This window comes from Lygodium microphyllum, chromosome 12 (genome assembly GCF_053477565.2).
Source record: "Lygodium microphyllum isolate KBCC chromosome 12, Lygodium_microphyllum_v1.1.10, whole genome shotgun sequence".
Taxonomy (NCBI): Eukaryota; Viridiplantae; Streptophyta; class Polypodiopsida; order Schizaeales; family Lygodiaceae; genus Lygodium; species Lygodium microphyllum.
In genome coordinates this window covers 58679967-58703333 of record NC_141146.1, presented here as the reverse complement: position 1 = coordinate 58703333, position 23367 = coordinate 58679967, and positions in this window count along the sequence as shown.

Below are 23367 nucleotides of genomic sequence, written 5' to 3'. Positions count from 1 at the left end.
TTGCTACTCAAAGTAAATGCTCCAATAATATTGCTCAAGAACTTGAATCCTTCTAATGGTTTATGCAATGGTACTAGGCTTGTATGCAAGGCTTTCAATAACAAGGTCATTGATGCAATGATAATTACATGGACCAATATTGGTGACAGAGTTTTTATCCCGAGGATAACTTTCATCCCAACTACACTGGAACTTCCTTTCTCAATGAAACACTTGCAATTCCCAGTCCGTTTGGCGTTTGCAATGACAATCAACAAATCTCAAGGCCAAACGTTATCATGTTTGGGGATATATCTAAAAACCCCAGTCTTTACTCATGGTCAACTCTATGTTGCTTTCTCAAGAGTAAAGTCTCCGGACAGATTGAAAGTCTTGATTGATGAGAAAGAGGACATGGTAAATGGTACCATCAATATTGTATATAAAGAAGTTTTACAAAAAGTATTGTAACCTCTATTTTTTCAAAAGTGTAATCTTTGTTCTCTCATATTATATTTGCATAATATTTTTATTTCAATACAATCAAAGCCTTTTTTTCTTCTTTGTTCACATATCTATAAAATGTAGTGTTGTACTTTCTTATGCTCTTTTTCAGTATTAAGTTCTTCGTCGATGAAAAGCAAGTTTGACTTATTTTCTCTAATTTAATACTTTAATGTTTTAATCATATCTCTCATGTATGGATAGATATTCATGATTTTATGTAGAGTTAAACGTATGTTTGTTTTACTATATGAGAACATAGTATTTAAATTATTTCTACCATAAAAAGTTATTTGAACTTTCTATCATAAGTGTAATGTTTTTTTTCTCATATTATATTTGCATAATATTTTTGTTGCAATATCATCAAAGTTTATTTATTCTTTTTTTATCATATATTTTCAGGAAATGAACTATTTTACTGTCTCCTGTTCTTTTTAAGTATTAAGGTCTTCAAAGAAAAGTAAGTTCAACTTTTTTCCTTTAAAAAAATGAAATGTTTTAATCTCTCATGCTCTTTTGAAATATTACATTCCTTGAATAAAACCATGTTTGACTTATTTTCTATGAAATTTTGTTTGCATTTATACAAAAGTAAGTTTTGAGAAATTATCATGTATAAAGTTCTTTTATACAATATGCATTACAAACTCTTTTTCTCCTCTAAATTGGTCTTCTAATTTCAATATTGTAAAGTCATTTTTTTCCTTTTTAAAAACTTGATCAATATTACTAAATTTTATGTTTTCTAAATTTTATTAATAGATGGCCCAAATAGTGTTCGAATATTATCATGCCTCTCCTTATCAAATGAGACTTCAAGAAGCATTGCAAACTATTGCTATAGATGATATTATCTATAGAACTTTGGCTAGGGTAATCAAAAGATTACCCAATGATGGATTTACTAATGGAAACACTCCTTTATATGTAGAAATTTTATATTTTGGATGGATCCAATGCACTATGTTGGACAAACAGATGTTGAGTACTTCATATCTCAGTCCCACACTAGACACATATCGAATGACTGGAGTAAATGGGAGTTTCAAGATTTATCATGTTTTGTAACTTTGCATCAGTTTCATCCAAATTCCACCGACTGCTCTACTAATGTTAGAGCCAATCATATCACGTCCCCAGGTAATACTTACTCACCATTTTCATTAATGTTTTGCTTTATAAATTTAATATTGTTATTTCTAAAGTTTTTTTTTTTCATTTTTAGATGTTGCAGCACAATCTGGGGCGGGGCGTGTCACAGCTTCACCCACACATGTTCCCCATGCTCGATCCACTATTGATAATTCATCTAAGAAGAGAAAGCTTTCTTTTCGATAGTTGATTTTCGACAATACAACTATCTTTTTGAAAACATTATATACTTTCTTTTCCATTTACCTGTTGTTATAGTTGGAATTCTTTCAGTGATATTTAAAAATCACTTTGCTTTAGTTATCTTTTCCAATTATTATGGTTGAGATAATCAATGTTATTGTATTGAATTGTTAGATTTTATAATGAAGTTTAAAAATTGCAAGACTATTTGATTCATTAGTATGTGGAAGAATGTGTGAACAAATTAAAACATTGGTGCTTCACATTTTGGCGCGAAGCGCCGGCTAAGTCTAGGTGTGGAGCGCCTAGTTTAGTAACTATGACATTGTTTCATCATCATCACCATCATTATCATCTCTTTCTCTCCACATCTACGTACACACACACACATATAGGCTAAATCTCATTCCTATCTAGGGTACAAGGGGCGATCATAGAACACAATGCATGGCTCTCTCTCTCTCTCTCATGTGAAGCCCTCTTGCTTCAAATGTGTTCCCAATATGAAGGGGCATTAACAAAATAGTTATTTACTCATGAATGAATAATGATATTGCATCAAAAGTCAAACATGAAATCATGTAAATAAAATCATTCATTCAATCAAAAACACACTATGGTCACACATGCCACAAGGGGAAAAGATTGCACACGAAAGTTGAGGTTAGCAAACAAGTTTGAAACTTGGATTCACATCTAAGGTCTCAAGTCACAGTCTCCATGTAGGCCCAAAAGAGAGAACAAGTCACAAGATATTCTTGCACTGCTCATCAAGATGTACATGGAAAGTGTGGATAGCAAGATGGAAGTTCATTCCCATACCACTAATGTGAAGGATAAAACTCCTGATCTTCAAGCCATTGTGGATGCCTTTACTCTAACATATGAAAGATAATAGATCCCAAGAAATAAGCATTTTCAATCTCTTCCTTCCAAGTAGGTACGTACACTAGAGATGGAGCTTCCAACGAAAGCCATACGGCAAGGATATTGCATCTTTTCTATTGCAAGTATTTATTTTTATTTTATGGGGAAGGTGCCCTCAGATAAGGAGTTTTCCGTGTGGCTTCTCAATACTTGTATGGATCATTGCAGACTTGTTTAATTTTGCTTTGCTGATAATGGATTTTACCAAGTAATTTGTTGATTCACGAGTAAAAAGAAATTTGATTCTTTCTTACACGTTTGTAACATGCCTTGGTCAGCTACTTTCTCTCATGATGAAGTTGTGCTATCTTGGTGTCTAATTTGGGTGGCGTTTTCCAACTTCCACATTGTTTTGAATCGAAGCTTTGAGCTATTGCTTTTGCTTTGGGCAAGGTACTATATGTACCTGCTCTCTTACTGTCATGGATAGCAAGAAACCTAGTATCTTTTAGAAACTTTTAGAAGATTCAAGAAAGTTCTAGAACATTCTAAGAAGGCCTTAAACAATTCTTTAGGAGATTCTTTGAAAGGCTTTCGAAGAGTGTTTACATCAACATTGCTTGTGAGTTATGACAACAATGCTTATGTCATCAATAATATCATAATCTAGAAGCTTCCCCCTAACATCCTCTCTTAACCTCCTTAACTCTGGTATAAATAAGGGTCTTGGGCTACAAGCCCTTTAGTCTTGCCAATGCTAGTGTGAAGTTCATGTGAGGTCCACATGACAGAAGCTTCACACCCCTCAAAACCTTCTTTTTTTCTCATTTTTTCTAATTTATTTTACATCTCTCTCTCTCTCTCTCTCTCTCTCTCTCTGGGTTCTTTTATCTATATTAATAGAAGATTTGGAAGGAGATGCCACTTGGCAAAATCTCGTCACCCCTCAAAACCTTCCCTTTTTAAAAATAATTTATTTTAAAACTTTTTTATATCCTCTCTATCTCTCCTCGATATGTGGGCACACACACACACATCACACTCGAGAACGCCTCTTTCTCTCTCTATGATGCCAAGGACCTCCTAGATGGCCAGGTTAGTGTGGTCGTTCACTCATCATCAATAACAATAAGAACCACTCCAATCATTTGAAGCCTCCATTGGACACCCCCCCCTCTTCCTTCTAATTCTCTTTCCTCTCTTCTTCTTCTTCTTCTTCTTCTTCTTCTTCTTCTTCTCTCGCTTGTTATTTTTCTCCTCCTACTACTCCTCCGCAAGCCCTAGCACCTCCTCCCCTCATTCCCCACCATGTGTTGAGATATCGAGCTCCACTCGTGATACGCCAGGGTGACCATTGTGTATTTATGTCACCGACTTGTCAGTTGTTTGCAAACGCGGTTGGTACACCGCCCATGAATAATAGCTACATGACAGCTATCCTTATCTACTCTAGTTCGTGGCTCAGTTAGTATGCCACCATAGTTAGTTGAGTTTGGTTTAAGACCCATATATAGGGTTCTTCTATTTCTTTGTATGAGAGTTCTTTTGGCTTACACAACTAAGAAGAGGAAAACTGTTTTCAGCCTCCACCTCTATGTGTATTCCCCCATTGTGCAAGCAAGAAAGCTACAAGTGAGACTGCTTCCTTCTCTCCCATAATATTGACATGGTATCAGAGCCTTGTTCGTGGTAAGGAGCTCAAGAAAGCAAGCCAAGCTCGCGGTGTTCTGGTAAGAGGAGCAGTGTTGCTTTCATTTTCTGTTTTGGGAGCAGATCTCTGCAGGTACCACAGCCGGAAAGTGCAGGAGTGCATTGTCTCAGGTTGAGGCGCCCTTCGCGGTGAAGCAAGAGGGCAGTATATGTTGCGGGAAAGGGCTTTAGCCTGTGGCGACCTTGTTTTTTTGATTTGAGGCCATTTCGGGGCCTGTTTTGGAGGCGGAAGTTTTCTGCACGCACTCAGGAAAAGGCCCAGTTTTATGCTGTGCAGCCACTGTTCTACAGGTCGGTGAAAAGTTACTGTAGAAATTGCATCGTATGCTTGTGCGTAGAGACATTGGGAGTTACAGAATCATCCCTGTTGCCTGTTGATGCAAAATCGTCACTAGGAAGTGACTGTGTGGTCAAATACCACTTTCGTCAGTTTTGCAGATTTTCCCTTGTGAGGGTGAAGCTGTGTTTTTTGCAGTGACAGAATTTTTTCAGTGTTCTGTAATGGCATCTGATTCTCTTTAACGGATTGTCACTGAAAAGCTTGACAAGAACAACTTCCAAGCATGGAAGTTTAGAATGACGAATTTCCTTATGGAAAAAGGATATTGGGAATTTGTTGCAGGAAATGAAGAAGAACCAGTTCTTCCCAATGTTTCCAATCAACAGCAAATGCAGGCATTTAAAGCATGGAATGAGAGAGCCATGAAAGTTATGTACTGGCTGTCTATCAGCATTTCAGACTCTATGATTGTGCATATTCAAGATGCAAGTATGCCAAAGGAGGCATGGGATACTTTGTCAAAAATGTATAGCACAAATACGCAAGCCAAGAAAATGCAGCTCAAGCAAGAGTTGCACAATGTGCAAAGAGAAAGTATGAGCATCAATGACTACCACATGAAGGTGAAGAAGATTGCAGATGCACTTGCTTCCATTGGGTCGCCAGTGGAAGATGATGATTTAGTCTCAGTGACCTTGAATGGTCTAGGAAAGGATTATGCACAGTTCCGAACATCCATTTCCATTCGTGAAAGATTTCTTGATTTTTCGGAGTTGATTGCTCTTCTAATTTCTGAGGAGCAGAGAAATGGTGGTGCATCTTCTTCAGGAGGAACTTCAAAAAAAGCTGTCTTCTACTCAAATGCTGGAAGAGGTGGAGGCAGAGGTAGAGGAGGCCGATTTGGAGGCCGTGGCAGAAATCAGAATATGCAGCAAACTCAAGAAAACTAGTCCTATGGAGGAGGACGTGGTAACTCTAGAGGCAGGGGGAGCCAAAGAGGTCGTGGTGGATGGCAAAGAGGCCAAAATGCAAACAGTAATGTTGAATGCTACTACTGTGGTAAAATGGGTCATATGGCTAAAGACTGCTATAAAAAGTAGAATGACATCATGAATGGAAAACTGCAACAAGGGAATTATGCATCTTTTAGTAGACAGGGTGATGACAGAAATGAGCATTTGTTTATGGTGCAACACATGAACAATTCTGTGACAAGTGCAGAAGAAAGCAATGATGTATGGTATGTTGACTCAGGTGCATCAAACCACATGACAGGTCATGCAGAATGGATGGAGGATGCAAGGAAAATGGAAAAACCAAGATTTGTGGAGACTGGTGATGATACTGCACATCCTATTGTGCAGATTGGAAAAATTCCTTTGTCTATGCAGGATGGGAAAAAGAAATACCTGTCCGATGTATTTCATGTCCCGAATATCACCAAGAATTTGGTTTCTATTGGTCAAATGGTTGAGCAGGGCTTGCAGGTCAGATTTAATCCTCATGGATGCTTTGTTGAGGATATGAAAAATAAAGATCGCTTAATAGCAAAAGGAAAGAAGAAGGGCAGAATGTTTACCTGGGATGCATACATGCCTGAATTGAGTGCAGCGATGTTTGCACATGGGACGGGTGTAGTTGCAGATATTGATATCTGGCATAAACGCATTGGTCATGTTAATGTACAGCGACTTAAATCAATGCAGGCCCAAAATATTGTTGCAGGATTGCCTAAATTCAAGGTTGCAGAAATGCATAAGGTATGTGAAGCCTGTCAGTTTGGAAAACAGGCAAGGAAACCATTTCCTAGACATGTTCAAGAGAGTGAGAAGCCATTGGAATTAATCCACTCTAATGTGTGGACTACTAAAGATGTATCTCTTGGAGGCTGTCATTATTTTGTCACTTTTATTGATGACTATAGTAGAAAAGTTTGGGTTTATTTTATGAAAAAGAAAAGTGAAGTGTTTGGGCATTTCAAAACTCTTAAAGCTATGGTTGAAAAAGAAACAGGCCTTGAGATAAAATGCCTAAGGTCAGATGGAGGGGGAGAGTACCTCTTAAATGAGTTTGCAAGATTCGTGCAGGAGCATGGCATAAAGCAGCAATATTCATGCAGTCATACCCCACAACAAAATGGAATTGCATAAAGAAAAAATAGGCATATTGGAGAGGTATCTCGTGCCATGCTCAACGAAAAAGACTTGCGAGATTTTTATTGGGCTAAGGCAGTTGCTACAACAGTCTACATAATGAACAGGACTCCCACTGCAGCAATACATGGCATAACTCCAGAGGAGAGGTATACTGGTAGGAAACCGTATATTTCTCATTTGAAAATTTTTGGCTGCATTGCCTATGTTCATGTGCCAGATGAGTTGAGATCCAAGTTGGATCCAAAAGCTGAGAAGTGCATCTTTATTGGTTATTCTCTGCAGCAAAAAGGGTATAGATGCTATAACCCTTCTACTCGTAAGTTTACAGTGAGCAGAGATGTTGTTTTTGATGAGATGAGTAGCTGGTATAAACCAGTAAATGTGATTGATAATGTAGATGCACAAAATGGTAATGTTGCACATAATTCACAGCAGCAGTCACAAAATATTAGTGGACTTGGAGCGTCCTCTAGGAGTGGTTCACATTCTTCGCCATGGACAGGCAGATTGAGATTAGGAGAATCTTATCAAAGCAATGCAGATAGTGGTATGCAGGTATCACGAAAAGGAAAAGAGAAGGTTGATTAGCCCATGTTTGATGTGAATGCAAGTCACTCTTATGTGGATGGTGAATCTAGTGGTTCAGAACAGAGCATTGATGATGAGTTGGGTATTCCCTCTATTGTTACACCTAGAGTAAGGAAGACCGGGGATGTTTTGAGAGCACCTGGGAGTGAACCTACTTTGCGCAGGACTACCAGAGCTAGGTATTCTGTGGATAGGCTGAAATATGATGGATTTACAGCCATTCACTATGCATATATGGTCAAAGTGATACAGGAACCAAAACCCACTTCTTTTGAGCAAGCCATGGGAAAAGAAAAATGGGAGAAAGCCATGGATGAAGAAATGGATGCCTTGGAAGCAAATGCTACATGGGAATTGGTCCCTTTGCCTAAAGGTAAGAATGCAATTGGCTGTAAATGGGTTTATAAGGTGAAGCACAATGCAAATGGTTCTGTGAACAGAGACAAGGCAAGATTAGTAGTCAAGGGGTATGCACAAACATATGGCATTGACTATGAAGAAACATTCAGTCCGGTTGCAAGAATGGCAACCGTAAGAGCAGTCATTGCTATGGCTGCATCAAAGGGATGGTCTTTACATCAAATGGATGTAAAGAATGCCTTCTTGCATGGTGATTTGCAAGAAGAGGTCTATATGGAGCAGCCACCAGGTTATGTGCATGCTGTTCATCCTGAGTTTGTTTGTGGGTTGAAGAAAGCCTTGTATGGCTTGAAGCAAGCACCTAGAGCATGGTCTGACAAGATAGGACAGTATCTTGTCACTATTGGCTTTCAGATTTCCAAGGCAGATTTCTCACTTTATGTGAGAAAAACAGAGAAAGGTATTATGCTACTTGTCATTTATGTTGATGATTTGATTATGACAGGTGACAGTGATGAAGATATCCTTCATGTGAAAATGCTATTGAAGCAGAAGTTTGAGATGAAGGATTTGGGAGAGCTGCGTTATTTATTGGGCATTGAGGTGATTAGATCACCAAGTGGGATACAGCTCTTGCAGAGGCAGTATGGATTGGACATGCTATCCAAATATGGGATGACAGGCTGTAAGCCTATTTCAGTTCCTTTGGAGCAGAATGTGAAGCTGAGCACAGATGCAGGTGAGCTTCTGGAAGACCCTACTATGTACAGACGCATAGTAGGAAGCTTGATTTATATGACTATTACCAAGCCAGATTTGAGCTACGCTGTTGGATTGGTAAGTCAGTTTATGCAGGCTCCAAGGAAACGTAGAAAGCTTGATTTATATGACTATTACTTGGCCAGATTTGAGCTATGTTGTTGGATTGGTAAGTCAGTTTATGCAGGCTCCAAGGAAACCGCATTTGGATGCGGCTAGACGCATACTCAGGTATGTGAAGTCCACATTGCAGTATGGACTATTTTATGAGACTGGGATTTAGATACAGTTGTATGGATACACTGATGCTGATTGGGCTTGTAGTATTTCTGATAGACGATCTACCAGTGGATATGTGTTCTCTTTTGGGAGTGCTGCAGTCACTTGGAGCAGCAAGAAATAGCATACAGTTGCCTTGTCGAGCACAGAGGCTGAGTACAGGGGTGCAGCAATGGCTGCATGTGAGGTAGCTTGGTTGCATAAGCTACTTTATGATATGCATCAGTCTACAGATGGGCCAGTTGTCATTTATTGTGACAACATGAGTAGTATACACTTGGCAAATAACCCAGTCTATCATGCTAGAACAAAGCACATTGAGGTGCATTATCACTATGTGCGAGAGAGGGTTTTACTAGGTCTTATTGATCTAGTTTATGCCAGCACAGAGGATGAGGTGGTTGACATATTCACGAAGGCATTGGGCACAGAGAAGCTGCACAAGTTCAGAGACGTGCTTGGTGTGCAGGAATTGGGATTGAGCTCGAGGGGGAGTGTTGAGATATCGAGCTCCACTCGTGATATGCCAGGGTGACCGTTGTGTATTTATGTCACCGACTTGTCAGTTGTTTGCAGACGCGGTTGGTACACCGCCCATGAATAATAGCTACATGACAGCTATCCTTATCTACTCTAGTTCGTGGCTCAGTTAGTCTGCCACCTTAGTTATTTGAGTTTGGTTTAAGACCCATATATAGGGTTCTTCTATTTCTTTGTATGAGAGTTCTTTTGGCTTACACAACTAAGAAGAGGAAAACTGTTTTCAGCCTCCACCTCTGTGTGTATTCCCCCATTGTGCAAGCAAGAAAGCTACAAGTGAGACTCCTTCCTTCTCTCCCACAATCTTGACACCATGATCGTCCATCTCCTCCATGGCACCTTCCACACAATTGTCATGTAGGCCTTCAATCTCAACAATGAGTATCATCCTCACTAGAGATGCTACCAAATTCTTTCGAAAGACACCGTTCCTAAGCATTCTCTCTCTCTCTCTCTCTCTCTCTCTCTCTCTCTCTCTCTCTCTCTCTCTTTGTGCTTCTATTTCCTTCACTATGCAAGCATGTCATCTCATCTGTGCTAAATGTCCATTGATTCTTATCTGGACCTTTATTGCATCCAAACAAGTAGAAATTCCCTTTCTCTAAGCATCAAACTAGCAAGTGACAAAATGCACTACAAACTAGCAAGTCAAAAAATACATTGCGAATTCCCTTGCTTCAAGCCATGGACTAACAAGTTTGCATCTTGTAGATCACCTCTTAGTTTGTCATTGCAATCTCTTGTAGTTTTACATCCATACATTTATCTTCATTACATCCTATACATGCAAATGTTGCTAATTACATATTATAATAATTAGCATAATAAGTAATAATAATTAACCTTATAATTAATAATAATAGAAACTAATATTAATATTAATAATAACATATTATAATGATTAGCATTGTTAATCATGCATCCATACTACTTTATAATTGAAAGAAATCTCAAGCCTATTTCCTATCCTATGTGGAAACCATAAAGTGTTCCCGAACCTCTAAAAGTAAAAAAGCAATATAAAATTTAAAGATTAAAATATTTTTTCTCTATTTTCGGGTGGTTCCCAATTTGATGTGACAACCTCCCACACACACACACACTGTGTGTATGTGTGTGTATGTGTGCGCGCGTGTGCATTCAGTGCCCTAACCGGTCGAGAATAATCTGTGTGTGTGTGTGTATGTCAAGGTCTATACATGTGACCATGAAGTAGATGATGAGATGCAGTACTCCTACCCTAGGGTTAGAGAATGATGAAGTGGATGTAGCAGGCGAGGAGGATGTCGACATGCCAAGCTCTCCTCAAAGGCCCTAATGAAGGAGCTGATAAGAGAGGAGATTGTAGTGGCAACAATGATGGCAAGTAACGGCCATGTTTCCTATCTCTCTCTAACCATAATAACACTCTCCTCTCTCTCTCTCTCTTTCTCTCTCTCTCTCTCTCTCAGGCTCCCACTTACACCCTCTCTCTCTCTAAGAGGAACAGAGTCATCAGACAGGAGATATGGCATATTTATATACAGAGGACATGGGTCAGCCCTGCACAGCCACTGCCATCGAAGATGGCACATTATTATACACAGTTCTTGAGCATATCAGAGTAGGGATTCATAGAGATTCCGAGATATATGCAGATCTATATGCCACATCGATTGAGAGTTCTTATTGGAGAGCTCAGGGTATCATCACATCAGCTTATGATTGAGAGTGGCAGAGCCAGTGGCATCCCACGGGAGGAGAGAATATGCCCCCTTTGTAGATCAGAGGTGGAGAGTGAGGAGCATTTTGTTCTCAAATGCCCGGTATACTCAGAGTTGAGATCTAGATATACATTGAGCAGCTCACTTCAGGGATGTATGACTGATATGGATCAGAGATCATTTGGCCGTTTTCTGGGAGAGGCATGGCACATCAGAGAGCAGAGCACACAACGGGTCCCAGTCAGAGAGGGGCCCACCTAGACGACTATTACACAATTCTTTCAGACAGACAGAGTGAGAGCTACTGTACCAGCCTCCAGCCAGACCTCTGGGCTCACACTACAAAAGGCTGAGGATCAGCGTACCCGACGCCGCACGAGGATCCGTGGGTTTTGGACCCCACAGCCACACCGATAGGAGATTCGGAGGATTCTTGATCTACATCGACAACAGACTGAGATTCGACGACACTCGACACATTGGATCTCAGACCTCCAGTTTGCTCTTTCTCCACCGCCGATGTACCACATCCTGCATCCAGGAGGGATCACTTGCCATTAGCGACTTCGACGACTGCTACTACATCCCAGGATAGTATATCTCCCTGCATCTGTTACATATACATATCACACCACTTTATCACAGCCTACAGTTGTTCCCCTATCACAGCCAACATTTGTTCCCCTTTTGTAGCCATTATCTGGAGTACTAGAGCTACATATGCACATACACATACACGACACTTATCACACTCACAGCACCGTATTTTTAGTTTCTAGTTTTTAGCTTTTCATTCAGCACTTTTATTTTGGATAGCTGGACCTCATCACTTGTATCACAGTTTGTCTCATAGGCCAGTTTTGGTCTTTAGAAGGCATTAATATAACTTTCTTTCTTTCTTTCTTTCTTTCTCTCTCTCTCTCTCTCTCTCTCTTCCCCCCTATGGCTATCCCTACGGGGCCATGGAGTAGACCACGAGATGAATAAGATGTTTCCCAAGTCCTCTTCACTTAGTGAGATCTCCGCAGCAACACTACAACTCAATATACCCTACCTACATGATGGTGGCTCTAGTGTGATGTTGCATCACTCTCTCTCACCTCTAGTGGTCTTAGCCTGGTGGCCACCTTAAATTGGTGCATGTGTTCCTCGACCTGGTGGTCATGCGATGGGACTAGCCCCATATATGTTAGGATTTGGTCATGCATCAACTCTGCTTGAGAATGAGGAGCACCTCCCCCACCCGTGTGACACTTATAGATGAAATTCTTGGTGAAGAGGTATGCATTTGGGTTCGTGTGGCTCTTGCACTAAGTTCTCCCTCCCTATCTCTCATCCTAAAGGTCCATGGATTATGCACATCATGGAGGTGTTCTTCAACTAGATCTCTCAAACTCTCCTCCCATCCTTGAGGTGTTCATCTCTTTCTCAACATGTTCAATGTCACTCCTACTTGCTCAAAGTTGTGCTCTCTCTCTCTCTCTCTCTCTCTCTCTCTCTCTCTCATCCTAAAGGTCGATGGTTTTTGTAGGTTGTTGAGGTGTTCTTTGAATAGATTCTCTCATACTCTTCTCCGATCCTTGTGGTGTTCCTCTCTCAATGTGTTCGTGACTTCTGCATAATATAGTGTGAAATTTAAATCTTGGTTGTGTCTCTCTTCCACAAAGATGAAAGGTAAAGGCAAAAGGTATGGGCTAGACTTATTGTTGCTTGGATAATTTCCCCCCTTCTCCGTACTAGCCTCCACTGAAGTGGGAGCTCACGCTCAACCGCCAAGACCTATGGAACACTTATTGCTTCAAGCGTTTCAAGCGAGCAAAAATGTCTATCTCTCACCTAGCCGATGCACCTTCGATCCTATGGGGTGTAGTGAGATTTGATGCCCGAATGAGTAGCCTCCTCCCTCAAGCACACCGATAGCTCCACGATTTGAGATGCAAGCTTAAGAACCTCAAGCTGCCTCCTTCAAGCTCCATCCTCCATAGCTGTGCGTGCAAGAGAAGAGAAGAGAAGAAGAAGAGAGGAGATGACGAAGAGCTTCTTCTCCAAGATCCCTCACCCTCATGCACTCACCCCCTCACTCCATCACACTCCCTCTCTCAAGCACACATAAGCAAGCAAGAAGGAGAGAAGAAGAAGGTACCACTTTTGCAAGAAGGAGAGAAGAAGTGAAGAAGAAGAGGCCACTTTTGCCTTATCCCTTCACCTAAGTCCGTTTAGACTTTACAACTTGCATTGCATTGCACCCCACACTTTCCTTGCAAGAGCCCTCGGAGGTTCTTCTTCATCCTTGAGAGAGCATCCTTCATCCTTAAGAGAGCCTCCTTGATCCTTGAGAGGACCTCCTTTGTCCTTAAGAGATCCTCCTTGATCCTTAAGAGGACCTCCTTCATCCTTGAGGGGCCCTCATTCATCCTTAAGAGAGCCTTGCTAGAATATTCGGTGCTCTCCCACGTTTGTTCTGAGCTTGCCTTCTCCTTCACTTTTCCTACCTGGGAAAAATAAGCTTTTTCATTCACTTTTTGACTTGGGCTTCCTTGGTCTTTCTCTGCTTCCTTTTGGCTGCATGGTCCGTGTTCGTGACATGTTTTGTAATATTACCCTCCTCCTAGACAAGTGCCAATCCCATGGCACTTGCTGTTGAGATATCGAGCTCCACTGGTGATATGCCAGGGTGACCGTTGTGCATTTATGTCACCGACTTGTTAGTTGCAGAGGTGGTTGGTACACCGCCCATGAATAATAGCTAGATGACAACTATCCTTATCTACTCTAGTTTGTGGTTCAGTTAGTATGTCACCTTAGTTAGTTGAGTTTGGTTTGAGACCCATATATAGGGTTCTTCTATTTCTTTGTATGAGAGTTCTTTTGGCTTACACAACTAAGAAGAGGAAAACTGTTTTCAGCCTCCACCTTTGTGTGTATTCCCCCATTGTGCAAGCAAGAAAGTTACAAGTGAGACTCATTCCTTCTCTCCCACAATCTTGACATGGTATAAGAGCCTTGTTCGTGGTAAGAAGCTCAAGAAAGTAAACCAAGTTCGCGGTGTTCTGGTAAGAGGACTAGTGTTGCTTTCATTTTTCTGTTTTGGGAGCAAGTCTCTTCAGGTAGCATAGCCGGAAAGTGCAAGAGTGCATTGTCTCAGATTGAGACGCCCTTTGCGGTGTAGCAAGAGGGCAGTATATACTGCGAGAAAAGGCCTTTAGCCCTTGGTTACTCTGTTTTTTTTATTTGAGGCCATATCGGGGCCTGTTTTGGAGGCGGAAGTTTTCTGCATGCACTCAGGAAAAGGTCTTGTTTTATGCTGTGCGACCACTGTTCTACAGGTCGGCGTTGAAAAGTTACCGTAGAAATTACATCGTATGCCTGTGTGCAGAGAGATTGGGAGTTACAAAATCATCCTTGTTGTATGTTGATGCAAAATCGTCAATAGGAAGTGACTGTGTGGTCAAATACCACTTTCGTCAGTTTTGCAGATTTGCCCTTGTAAGGCTGAAGCTGTGTTTTTTACAGTGACAGAATTTTTTGCAGTGTTTTGTAATGGCGTTTGATTCTCTTTCACAGATTGTCACTGAAAAACTTGACAAGAATAACTTCCAAGCATGAAAGTTTAGAATGACGAATTTCCTTATGGGAAAAGGATATTGGGAATTTGTTGCAGGAAATGAAGAAGAACCAGTTCTTCTTGATGTTCCCAATCAACAGCAAATGCAGGCATTTAAAGGATGGCATGAGAGAGCCAGAAAAGTTATGTACTGGTTGTCTATCAGTATTTCAGACTCTATGATTGTGCATATTCAGGATGTAAGTACGCCAAAGGAGGCATGGGATACTTTGTTAAAAATGTATAGCACAAATACGCAAGCCAAGAAAATGCAGCTCAAGCAAGAGTTGCACAATGTGCAAAGAGAAAGTATGAGCATCAATGACTACCACATGAAGGTGAAGAAGATTGCAGATGCACTTGCTTCCATTGGGTCGCCAGTGGAAGATGATGATTTAGTTTCCGTGACCTTCAATGGTCTAGGAAAGGATTATGCACAATTCCGAACATCCATTTCCATTCGTGAAAGATTTCCTGATTTTTCGGAGTTGATTTCTCTTTAATTTCTGAGGAGCAGAGAAATGGTGGTGCATCTTCTTCAGGAGGAACTTCAAAAGAAACTATCTTCTACTCAAATGCTAGAAGAGGTAGAGGCAGAGGTAGAGGAGGCCGATATGGAGGCCGTGGTAGAAATCAGAATATACAGCAAACTTAAGAAAACCAGTCCTATGGAGGAGGACGTGGTAACTCTAGAGGCAAGGGGAGCCAAAGAGGTAGTGGTGGATGGCAAAGATGCCAAAATGCAAACAGCAATGTTGAATGCTACTACTGTAGTAAAATGGGTCATATGGCTAAAGACTGCTATAAAAAGCAGAATGACATCATGAATAGAAAATTGCAACAACGGAATTATGCATCTTCTAGTAGGACAGGGTGATGACAGAAATGAGCATTTGTTTATGGTGCAGCACATGAATAATTCTGTGACAAGTACGGAAGAAAGCAATGAAATGTGGTATGTTGACTCAGGTGCGTCAAACCACATGACAGGTCATGCAGAATGGATGCAGGATACAAGGAAAATGGAAAAACTAGGATTTGTGGAGACTGGTGATGATATTGCACATCCTATTGTGCAGATTGAAAAAATTCATTTGTCTATGCAGGATGGGAAAAAGAAATACATGTCAGATGTATTTCATGTCCCGAATATCACCAAGAATTTGGTTTCTGTTGGTCAAATGGTTGAGCAGGGCTTGCAGGTCAAATTTAATCCTCATGGATGCTTTGTTGAGGATATGAAAAATAAAGGTCGCTTGATAGTGAAAGGAAAGAAGAAGGGCAAAATGTTTACATTGGATGTAGACATGCTTGAATTGAGTGCAGCAATGTTTGCATATGGGACCAGTGTAGTTGCAAATATTGATATCTAGCATAAACGCATTAGTCATGTTAATGTACAACAACTTAAATCAATGCAGGCCCAAAATATTGTTGTAGGATTGCCTAAATTCAAGGTTGCAGAAATGCATAAGGTAGGTGAAGCCTGTCAATTTGGAAAACAGGCAAGGAAACCATTTCCTAGACATGTTCAAGAGAGTAAGAAGCCATTGGAATTAATCCACTATGATGTGTGGACTACTAAAGCTGCATCTATTGGAGGCTGTCATTATTTTGTCACTTTTATTGATGACTATAGCAGAAAAGTTTGGGTGTATTTTATGAAAAAGAAAAGTGAAGTGTTTGGGCATTTCAAAACTCTTAAAGCTATGGTTGAAAAAGAAACAGGCCTGCAAATAAAATGCCTAAGGTCAGATGGAGGGGGAGAGTACCTCTCAAATGAGTTTGCAAGGTTCGTGCAGGAGCATGGCATAAAGTAGCAATATTCATGTAGTCATACCCCACAACAAAATCGAATTGCAGAAAGGAAAAACGGGCATATTGGAGAGGTATCTCGTGCCATGCTCAATGAAAAAGACTTGGCAAATTTTTACTAGGCTGAAGCAGTTGCTACAGCAGTCTACATAATGAACAGGACTCCCACCGCAGTAATACATGGGATGACTCCAGAGGAGAAGTATACTGGTAGGAAACCAGATGTTTCTCATTTGAAAATTTTTGGTTGCATTGCCTATGTTCATTTGCCAGATGAGTTGAGATCCAAGTTGGATCCAAAAGCTGAGAAGTGCATCTTTATTGGTTACTCTCTCCAGTAGAAAGGGTATAGATGCTATAACCCTTCTACTCGTAAGTTTACAGTGAGCAGAGATGTTGTTTTTTATGAGATGAGTAGTTGGTATAAACTAGTAAATGTGATTGATAATGTAGATGCACAAAATGGTGATGCTGCACATAATTCACAGCAGTAGTCACAAGATATTAGTGGACCTGGAGTGTCCTCTAGGAGTGGTTCACATTCTTCGCCATGGACAGGCAGATTGAGATCAAAAGAATCTTCTCAAAGCAATGCAGATAGTGGTATGCAGGTATCACGAAAAGGAAAAGAGAATGTAGATCAGTCCATGTTTGATGTGAATGCAGGTCACTCTTATGTGGATGGTGAATCCAATGGCTCAGAACAGAGCATTGATGATGAGTTGGGTATTCCTTATATTGTTACACCTGGAGTAAGGAAGACCAGGGATGTTTTGAGAGCACCTGAAGTGAGTCTACTTTTCATAGGTCTACCAGAGCTAGGTATCCTGTGGATAGGTTGAAATATGATGGATTTACAGCCATTCATTATGCCTATATAGTCAAAGTGATACAGGAACCAGAACCCACTTCTTTTGAGCAAGCCATGGGAAAAGAAAAATGGGAGAAAGCCATGGATGAAGAAATGGATGCTTTGGAAGCAAATGCTACATGGGAATTGGTACCTTTGCTTAAAGATAAGAATGCAATTGGTTGTAAGTGGGTTTATAAGGTGAAGCACAATGCAGATGGTTCTGTGAACAGATACAAGGCAAGATTAGTAGTCAAGGGGTATGCACAAACATATGGCATTGATTATGAAGAAACATTCAGTCCGTTTGCAAGGATGGCAACCGTAAGAGCAGTCATTGCTATGGCTGCATCAAAGGGATGGTCTTTACATCAGATGGATGTAAAGAATGCCTTCTTGCATGGTGATTTGCAAGAAGAGGTCTATATGGAGCAGCCACCAGGTTATGTGCATGCTGTTCATCCTGAGTTTGTTTGTGGGTTGAAGAAAGCCTTGTATGGCTTGAAGCAAGCACCTAGAGCATGGTCTGACAAGATAAGGACAGTATCTTGTCACTATTGGCTTTCAGATTTCCAAGGCAGATTTCTCACTTTATGTGAGAAAAACACAGAAAGGTATCATGTTGCTTGTCATTTATGTTGATGATTTGATTATCACCGGTGATAGTGATGAAGATCTCCTTCATGTGAAAATGCTATTGAAGCAGAAGTTTGAGATGAAGGATTTGGGAGAGCTGCATTATTTCTTGGGCATTGAGGTGATTAGATCACCAAGTGGGATATGGCTCTTGTAGAGGCAGTATGGATTAGACATGCTATCCAAATATGGGATGACAAGCTGTAAGCCTATTTCAATTCCTTTGGAGCAGAATGTGAAGTTGAGCGTAGATGCATGTGAGCTTTTGGAAGACCCTACTATGTACATGTGCATAGTAGGAAGTTTGATTTATATGACTATTACCAGGCCAGATTTGAGCTATGCTGTTGGATTGGTAAGTCAATTTATGCAGGCTCCAAGGATACCACATTTGGATGTGGCTAGACGCATACTCAGGTATGTGAAGTCCACATTGCAATATGGACTATTTTATGAGACTGGGATTCAGATACAGTTGCTGCTGATTGGGCCGGTAGTATTTCTGATAGACGATCTATAGTGGATATGTGTTCTCTTTTGGAAGTGCTGCAGTCACTTGGAGTAGCAAGAAATAGCCTACAGTTGCCTTGTCGAGCACAGAGGTTGAGTACAGGGGTGCATCAATGGCTGCATGTGAGGTAGCTTGGTTGCATAAGCTACTTTATGATATGCATCAGCCTACATATGGGCCAGTTGTCATTTATTGTGACAACATAAGTAGTATACACTTGGCAAATAACCCAACATATCATGCTAGAACAAAGCACATTGAGGTGCATTATCACTATGTGCGGGAGAGGGTTTTACTAGGTCTTATTGATCTAGTTTATGTCAGCACAGAGGATCAGGTAGCTGACATATTCACGAAGGCATTGGGCGCAGAGAAGCTGCGCAAGTTCAGAGACCAGCTTGGTGTGCAGGAATTGGGATTGAGCTCGAGGGGGAGTGTTGAGATATCAAGCTCCACTCGTGATATGCTAGGGTGACCGTTGTGCATTTATGTCACAGACTTGTTAGTTGCAGATGCAGTTGGTACACCGCCCATGAATAATAGCTAACACAACTAAGAAGAGGAAAACTATTTTCAGCCTCCACCTTTGTGTGTATTCCCCCATTGTGCAAGCAAGAAAGCTACAAGTGAGACTCCTTCCTTCTCTCCCACAATCTTGGCACTTGCTAGTTTGAACTGATGAAGATTTGGTGGATTGATAAGCAGTCATGTGCGTTGATGATGATGGGGCCTTTGAAGTTGGTGGCTAGCATTGTTTGGAGTTACCCGTAAAAAAAAGAAGGTGCAGTGCCTGGGGGTGTGTCCATCTTACCGTGTGGTGCCTTCTTGTGCTTGTGCTAGTGGAGTTGGGAGTTGGTGGGTTGAGGCAAGCGTGGGTGTTGTCCCACACTTGAGGACCCAGTTCGTGCTTGCGTAAGGGTGGTGTAGTGAGTGTGGATTAGGGAGATGGGTCTAACCATATGCGAGGGTGACCTCCCTAGGTATGTCTTGCCCTTGATGTGCCTTAAGCGTGATGTGGGGAATCAAAATGGGCTAGGGGGTTAGGGATGGAGCTGGCCGACCGAAGCCGCTGGGCACACCTAACTTGAGGACCCCCAGGGCGATGGAACTAAAATATAGTGGGAGTTCATACTCAACCGCCAAGATCTACAGACCACTTATTGCTTCAAGCATTTCAAGTGAGCACAAAAATGGCTACCTCTCACCTAGCCAACACACCTTCGATCCTATGGGGTGTAGTGAGCTTACCTTGATGCTCAAATCAGTAGCATCCTCCCTCAAGCACACGGGTAGCTCCACGATGCAAGATGCAAGCTCAAGCAACCTCAAGTATCCTCCTTCAAGCTCCACCTCCATAGATGCACGCAAGAGAAGAGAAGAGAAGAAGATAAAGAAGAGAGGAGATAATGAAGAGCTTCTTCTCCAAGATCTCTCACCCTCACGCACTCACTCCCTCACTCCCTCTCTCAAGCACACACAAGCAAGCAAGAAGGAGAGAAGAAGAAGAGACCACGTTTGCCATACATCAAAGAATGAGCTCCTCCTTTAGCTCATTTGTTTCTCTTTGGTATATGGCCACTTAGCAGGTTCTTCCTAGTTGAGAGATTGCATGGTCTCCTTTTGAGATTCGAGTTTAGTAATGACTAATTTCTTTTCTTCTTTCGCCCTCTCTAGTTTTGTGACAGAAGTTCATTGACGTAGTCATCATAATTTGTGGGTGTCGGCAGTGCTGTAGGAGTGGTTGTTGTGGATGCTTTGATCTTCTACCTTTTGGGGTCCTATCTGGACTCCACACTCGTAGCTACCGGTCTTTTTGCTTTGGTCACAAGGGTTCCTCCACTTCCACCTTAAACTATTTCTTTGGTTAACCAGAAACTACACCCAGGCCATAAGGTTGCTGGCATCCACCGTGGAAGAAGAGCCTTGGGAGGATGTAGAGACTAGGGTGACGGGCACTAGGGTAGGTGGGATGGGATCAATTAGACCCTTGCCCTTGCCTCGGCTACTGGGGGTGGCATATTCTTGGGTGCTTGGGAGCTTGTGTTGGGGCGTTTCTCTTCATGGGGGCTCATGGCTCTGCCAGCTCTTCTTCCCTTGAAGGCTGCTCCACTGAGAGGTGGATGGCGAGGGGGGCTATGTCTTCTTCTTCCTTTCTCCTTAACTCCTCGACCTCTCAGTCAGCTTTCCTCCTCCTATTTTCTTCTGCTTTCCTAGATTCCTCTTTAATTCTTTTTGTCTCCTTCTTTTCGCTTCTCTTTCTTCTTTCTTTGGCACTTTTGGACTCACTTTGGGTCCTTGTCAAATCTACTTTTTCTTTCTTCATGTTCTCTTCTTCAGCCTTCTTTTGTGGAGTCTTTTTCTTTGACTTCTTGGCCCCTCCTTGGCTAGATTGTGCTTTTTGCTCTCCTTCTTCATCATTCATCATCCTTTCGTTGGATTGCTCCTGCTCTTGGCACAGAGGGAATCTATCTAGCGTCTTGTCAACTTCCTCATCTTCTTGTGTTTCCCCCAAGGCCTTTCTAATGATAGCCGTCAAGACCACTCTGAACCCAATGGTAGAGGCCTTTGATGACAAGGACTTCCTAGCTTTGGAGGCCGGGGATTCTCCCCTCGTGGGTCTTCCTCCTTTGCCGATGTTTCTATAGTCTTCCTCACAAAGCCGTTTAGGTTCACCTCATCTACGGATTTGCTGCGATGCTCTCCAACATAGGTACGTTAATTTAGCTCATTAGTGCATTGTATCTATGATTAGAGAATAGTGCATGGACCATCTTCACCTGCATCTGGAATTTTAGGTCCGGGATGTTTGCGAGATTGATACCATCGTTGGTGTGGACCAAGATCTTTTCCATCCTGAGCATATCATATACATCTCTTCTAGGCCATCTCTCAACCTTCTTGGGCAGGTCCAATGCTCTTTGCACCAACTTGGGGCTCAACTCGATCTCCACTTAGTGGGTTGCATTTTCTTTATGCACCGTCATAGTGCCATGGTTCCTATGGAAAGTTTAGAGGAATTCTGCACATTTCTCATAGTCCATAGCTTGGTAGAATTTTTCCAAGTACTTCTGCAAGTTGCATTGCTTTATAATCTATTTTACGGTTGGTTCCTCCATTTCCACATACTCCAAGTTCAGGACATGCCTAAACCTGAGCTGGTTGAAGGCCCTCGTCTCCAACGAGAGGCCATACTTTGCCTGCTCTTCCTCTGAGAATGGCAACTTGTTGGTTTTCTCTTGTCCTGCCATTGTAGGTGCTTGTCATGAAGCCACCCACCATTAGTATTCTTCAAATCATTTTTGTGAAATGGTGTATGATGTAGAAGATGGAAGCAATGCTTATGGAGAATGAAATGCTTAAATATAAGAAGAGAATTTTTCTTTACACAGTACATGCATTTCACAAAGACTTCTAACACTTTTACTCAATTATGAGTTGATTTTTACGCATTCTTTTCCATTTTTGAATGTTGATTGAGGTTTTATGTTTACACATTTTATCATTCATCACTTACAACCTCCCCCCCTTAGAGATGAGAAGAATCCTTCCTAGGATTAGAGATTGAAGGGTGGATACCACTCAACGCATGCCTATGTGTTCCAGCTTTGCATGAGCCAAGCGTAGAAGGTTGGGTTCTACTCCATTTGAGCATAATGGTCCATGTCGATAGGTCAACACTTACATGGTTGAAGTAAGTGAGGACAGCCGCAAGGAAATCACTAGAGTCCATTCACCTGGCAATGTGTAGCTCCTCCTTGGTCAACATGTGATCCAAGCAGGGGTGAGTCATGATGTGCTCTTCAAGGGGCCAATTGTGGATGGTGGTCAACACCCTATACAAGGTTGGGGCTACATAAGTTGGGTTGTATTCTGAGGTCTTGATTACACGTCTCTACTCAGCATTGGTCATGATTTGGTAGCCTTCTTGCTCCCATTGGAGTCTGAGAGCATACCATTGGCGTAAGAAAGAGGAATCATTAGTAGTTAGTTGTTTCGGTTTTGCCATTTCTTGGTCAGTGCTGGCAAGGACTGTGCCCTTGTCATAAGATGTAATGAGGCATTGCTTACATGCTTGTTTGTGGGAAATCTCATTGTCTATGAGTTTCTCAGCTGCTTGGGGTGCCTTGATGAAAACAAATTTCAATTCTTCCCATGAGCAAGCAACATGCGTACCTCTTAGTTTTCAACGTAACCTTTGCCTCGCTTCTCTTCTTTCTTCACCTATGACTTTTCTTTCCAATTGAGGGTACATTTAGGTTGCTAGGCCCTGGCAATGATATGCCGGCTTGCTTCATCTGCGCATGGGTCATAACATGCAATGGGATGGGCAAGGCCTCCCCATTGAGTGTCTCGAGACAGGGAGAGCCCCAGCGGAACTAATGGGGCAATTGACGAATTAGAGGATGGCTTTCGCCTAGGACAATTTGCAAAAAGGTGAGTGATTCCACAGTTAGCGCATCTAAGATCAGCCTTACCTCGATTAGCTTGCTTCCTCCGGGGGAAATGCAAAGGGATGTGTCCTAAGGTGACCACAAGTCCAACAAGAAATCGGTTCTTGGGTCTGCCCTCCTAAGCCTCTACCTCTCCCTCTTCCTAACACCATCACTGGCACTGGTCGATATAGTCCATGAGGACTAGATTTCCCTCTTCGTCGTACGAGATGTAGGGGTTCACATAAGGCTCCTCCATGGTGGATGGGTTATGTAGGGTCCAGGCGGCCTAGGTATGCATGTGGGATTGATCTCTATCCTAGGGATGACTGGCTTTATATCATTAGGTGTTCGAATGGCCAATGGGGCTCCTCTCCTATAGAAATTCAGAGGCCTATTCCCTAGGTAAGGTTACGAATATGGGAGTCTCCACGGTAGTCTCTACAATGCATGGCATC